This window comes from Cryptomeria japonica, unplaced genomic scaffold, assembly GCF_030272615.1.
Source record: "Cryptomeria japonica unplaced genomic scaffold, Sugi_1.0 HiC_scaffold_42, whole genome shotgun sequence".
NCBI classification, from domain to species: Eukaryota; Viridiplantae; Streptophyta; class Pinopsida; order Cupressales; family Cupressaceae; genus Cryptomeria; species Cryptomeria japonica.
In genome coordinates, this window is record NW_026728864.1 from 435568 (window position 1) to 440924 (window position 5357).

General features: G+C 64.5%; 1 non-coding gene across 1 annotated transcript; it reads left to right on the forward strand.

Annotated features, from left to right (window-relative positions):
• The first annotated feature begins 250 nt into the window (after positions 1–250).
• Positions 251–369, forward strand: LOC131862391 (5S ribosomal RNA). The gene has a single exon (XR_009361407.1). It is a non-coding gene; the product is annotated as a 5S ribosomal RNA (ribosomal RNA).
• The last annotated feature ends 4988 nt before the right edge of the window (positions 370–5357 follow it).

Here is a 5357-nt window from a genome sequence, read left to right on the forward strand (position 1 = left end):
GGTGTGTGGGCACCGCGTTGCAGACGGGACACTGCACGCACACGACGCCCCCTCCAGGTGCACGCACGTAGGCCGGGCCGGGTGCACACCCGACGCCCTAGCAAGGTGCGCGCACCCGGGCAGGGCTCACACTTGGCGAACGGGGCGCACTTCGCGAGGGAGGGTGTGCACCTCGACGGGGGTGGGTGGCCGGGGTGGATTCGCACGTGGGTCGCGGTTTGCTAAGTACACACTGCGACAAGCTCATAACGGGTGCGATCATACCAGCGTTAGTGCACCGGATCCCATCAGAACTCCGCAGTTAAGCGCGCTTGGGCCGGAGTAGTACTGGGATGGGTGACCTCCCGGGAAGTCCCGGTGTTGCACCCTTTTTTAGTTTTTCGCCGGGCGTCGCAATGCTATTTGAATAAACCTTTTGCCCGTTTGCGTTCTCGTCGGGGCCGGGCCGGGCCGGGGTGCGCTGCCCGCACTACCGCGCGCGCGGGGGCGACACCGAGCGCGCACCCGAGGCGCCCCGAGCACACAGGCCACGGTGCAACCCGGGCGTTGTGCGCGCACCCCGGTGCGCCCGAGGTGCTGCGCGCGCACCCAGGTGAAATCGGTGTGCACCTCGGCCAGTGCGCGCTCGGTCGAGTCGCGCACGTTGGCCAAGGTGCACGGTGATGTTTCTTACTCTAAGGTTCCGCACCAGACGCCCGGGACAGGTGAGCGAAGCTGGGCGGGGCCGGGTGCGCGGCCGGGGCAGGTGCACGCAGCTGGAGAGAGCTTTGGAGCACACTTCGGAGCGCACCAATGATGCGCTCCATTCAAAAGTTTCCTGAAAAGGCAAAAAAAGTTGAGATTATAGAATTTCCCACTTGAGAGATTGTAAAAAAAAAAAATTTAAAATGAAGGAAACGCGGGTGCCAAGGTGTGCGCAGCCCAGCCAAGGTGTGCGCACCAAGGCGCCCACCCTGGCGAAGGTGCACGCAAGGTGCGCACCCGAGGCAAACCGGACAATTAACCCAACTTTCGACTTCGCGCGCACCTTGGAGCGCACTTCGGAGCGCTCCTTGGTGCGCACCAATCTTGGGCACCTCGGAGTGCACCATGGCGCCCACCAAGGTGCGCACCCGGGGCAAACCGAGCTCCGACTTCGTGCGCACCTTGGAGCGCACGAAAGGTGCGCACCATGGCGCCCACCAAGGTGCGCAGCCCAGCCAAGGCGTGCGCATCAAGGTGCGCACCCTGGCGAAGGTGCGCACCCGGGGCAAACCGAGCTCCGACTTCGTGCGCACCTTGGAGCGCACAAAAGGTGCGCAACCCAGCCAAGGTGTGCGCACCCCGGTCAAACCGAGCTCCGAATCGTGCGCACCAGAGGTGCACGCCATCGTGCGCACCTTGGAGCACACTTCGGAGCCCTCCTTGGTGCGCGCCGATGTTGCGCACCTCGGAGCGCACCCGGGGAAAACAATGCAATTAACCCGACTTTCGACTTCGTGGGCACCTCGGAGCGCTCTCGGGTTCGCACCTCGGAGCACACCGAGGTGCGCACCTTTGATGCGCTGCCTTCACCAATTTCCAGAAAAGGCAAGAAAACATTGAGAAGGTGTGCGCACCGAGGTGCCCACCCTGGCGAAGGTGCACGCGAGGTGCGCACCCGGGGCAAACCGGGCTCCGACTTCGTGCACGCCGCACCTTGGAGCACACTTCGGAGCGCTCCTTGGTGCGCACCAGGGCGCGCAACCCAGCCGAGGTGCCCACCCCGGCGAAGGTGCACGCGAGGTGCGCACCCGGGGCAAACCGGGCTCCGACTTCGTGCACGCCATGGTGCCCACCGCGGCGAAGGTGCACGCGAGGTGCGCACCCGGGGCAAACCGGGCTCCGACTTCGTGCACGCCGCACCTTGGAGCACACTTCGGAGCGCTCCTTGGTGCGCACCATGGTGCCCACCAGGGCGCGCAACCCCGCCGAAGGTGCACGCGAGGTGCGCACCCGGGGCAAACCGGGCTCCGACTTCGTGCACGCCGCACCTTGGAGCACACTTCGGAGCGCTCCTTGGTGCGCACCATGGTGCCCACCAGGGCGCGCAACCCCGCCGAAGGTGCACGCGAGGTGCGCACCCGGGGCAAACCGGGCTCCGACTTCGTGCACGCCATGGTGCGCACCGCGGCGAAGGTGCGCACCCGGGGCAAACCGGGCTCCGACTTCGTGCACGCCGCACCTTGGAGCACACTTCGGAGCGCTCCTTGGTGCGCACCAGGGCGCGCAACCCAGCCGAGGTGCCCACCCCGGCGAAGGTGCACGCGAGGTGCGTACCCGGGGCAAACCGGGCTCCGACTTCGTGCACGCCGCACCTTGGAGCACACTTCGGAGCGCTCCTTGGTGCGCACCATGGTGCCCACCAGGCCGCGCAACCCAGCCAAGGTGTGCGCACCAAGGTGCACGCGAGGTGCGCACCCGGGGCAAACCGGGGTCCGACTTCGTGCACGCCGCACCTTGGAGCACACATCGGGGCGCTCCCGGGTTCGCACCGGCGTTGCGCACCGTGGTGGGCACCTCGGAGCACACCAAGGTGGGCAGCGAGGTGCGCACCTTTGATGCGATGCCTTCACTAATTTCCATAAAAGGCAAAAAAAAAACGAGATTTTAAAATTTCCGTTTTGAAAGATAGTGAGAAAAAGGGAATGCTGGTGCCATCTTGAGCCCGCCCTGGTGCGCAGCCCAGCCAAGGTGTGCGCACCAAGGTGCCCACCCTGGCGAAGGTGCGCGCCCGGGCAATTAACCCAACTTCCAACTTCGCGCGCGCCAGGGTGGGAGCGCACCCAACAACCGGGCCTGGGAAGAGCCAATGCGAGAAACCCCACCAAACGCTCTGACAAAAAAAGAGGGGGCGCTCCAGTAACCCCGCTTCGGAGCGCACCCTGGGCAAACCCAGCCAAGGTGCCCACCCCGGCCAAGGTGCAGGCGAGGTGCGCACCCGGGGCAAACCGGGCTCCGACAACGTGCACGCCGCACCTTGGAGCACACTTCGTAGCGCTCCCGGGTGCGCACCTCAGAGCACACCAAGGTGGGCAGCGAGGTGCGCACCTTTGATGCGCTGCCTTCACTAATTTCCAGAAAAGGCAAAAAAAAAAGGAGATTTTAAAATTTCCGTTTTGAAAGATAGTGAAAAAAACGGAACGCGCGTGCCATCTTGAGCCCGCCCTGGTGCGCAGCCCAGGTAAGGTGCCCACCCTGGCAAAGGTGCGCACCCGGGCAATTAACCCTACTTCCGACTTCGTGCGCGCCAGGGTGGCAACCGGGCCTCGGAAGAGCCAATGCGAGAAACCCCACCAAACGCTCCGACAAAAAAAGAGGCGGCGCTCCAATAACCCCGCTTCGGAGCGCAGCCGGGGCAAACCCAGCCAAGGTGCCCACCCCGACGAAGGTGCACGCGAGGTGCGCACCCGGGGCAAACCGGGCTCCGACAACGTGCACGCAGCACCTTGGAGCACACTTCGAAGCACTCCCGGGTGCCCACCGGCGTTGCGCACCGTGGTGGGCAGCGAGGTGCGCACCTTTGATGCGCTGCCTTCACTAATTTCCAGAAAAAGGCAAAAAAAAATGAGATTTTAAAATTTCCGTTTTGAAAGATAGTGAAAAAAAAGGAACGCGGGTGCCATCTTGAGCCCGCCCTGGTGCGCAGCCCAGGCAAGGCATGCGCACCAAGGTGCCCACCCGAGGTGCACACCCGGGGCAAACCGGGCTCCGACTTCGTGCAGGCCGCACCTTGGAGCACACTTCGGAGCGCTCCTTGGTGCGCACCATGGTGCCCACCAGGGCGCGCAACCCAGCCAAGGTCTGCACACTAAGGTGCCCACCCCGGCGAAGGTGCACGCGAGGTGCGCACCCGGGGCAAACCGGGCTCCGACTTCGTGCACGCCATGGTGCCCACCGCGGCGAAGGTGCACGCGAGGTGCGCACCCGGGGCAAACCGGGCTCCGACTTCGTGCACGCCGCACCTTGGAGCACACTTCGGAGCGCTCCTTGGTGCGCACCATGGTGCCCACCAGGGCGCGCAACCCAGCCAAGGTGTGCGCACCAAGGTGCACGCGAGGTGCGCACCCGGGGCAAACCGGGGTCCGACTTCGTGCACGCCGCACCTTGGAGCACACATCGGAGCGCTCCCAGGTTCGCACCAGCGTTGCGCACCTTTGATGCGCTGCCTTCACTAATTTCCAGAAAAGGCAAAAAAAAACGATATTTTAAAATTTCCGTTCTGAAAGATAGTGAAAAAAATGGAACGCGGGTGCCATCTTGAGCCCTTCCTGGTGCGCAGCCCAGGCAAGTTGTGCGCACCAAGGTGCCCACCCTGGCGGAGGTGCGCGCCCGGGGCAAACCGGGCTCCGACTTCGTGCACTGCATGGTGCCCACCAAGGCGCGCAACCCAGCCAAGGTGCCCACCGCAGCGAAGGTGCACGCGAGGTGCACACCCGGGGCAAACCGGGCTCCGACTTCGTGCACGCCGCACCTTGGAGCACACTTCAGAGCGCTCCTTGGTGCGCACCAGGGCGCGCAACCCAGCCGAGGTGCCCACCCCGGCGAAGGTGCACGCGAGGTGCGCACCCGGGGCAAACCGGGCTCCGACTTCGTGCACGCCATGGTGCCCACCGCGGCGAAGGTGCGCACCCGGGGCAAACCGGGCTCCGACTTCGTGCACGCCGCACCTTGGAGCACACTTCGGAGCGCTCCTTGGTGCGCACCATGGTGCCCACCAGGCCGCGCAACCCAGCCAAGGTGTGCGCACCAAGGTGCACGCGAGGTGCGCACCCGGGGCAAACCGGGGTCCGACTTCGTGCACGCCGCACCTTGGAGCACACATCGGGGCGCTCCCGGGTTCGCACCGGCGTTGCGCACCGTGGTGGGCACCTCGGAGCACACCAAGGTGGGCAGCGAGGTGCGCACCTTTGATGCGATGCCTTCACTAATTTCCATAAAAGGCAAAAAAAAAACGAGATTTTAAAATTTCCGTTTTGAAAGATAGTGAGAAAAAGGGAATGCTGGTGCCATCTTGAGCCCGCCCTGGTGCGCAGCCCAGCCAAGGTTTGCGCACCAAGGTGCCCACCCTGGCGAAGGTGCGCGCCCGGGCAATTAACCCAACTTCCAACTTCGCGCGCGCCAGGGTGGGAGCGCACCCAACAACCGGGCCTGGGAAGAGCCAATGCGAGAAACCCCACCAAACTCTCTGACAAAAAAAGAGGGGGCGCTCCAGTAACCCCGCTTCGGAGCGCACCCTGGGCAAACCCAGCCAAGGTGCCCACCCCGGCCAAGGTGCAGGCGAGGTGCGCACCCGGGGCAAACCGGGCTCCGACAACGTGCACGCCGCACCTTGGAGC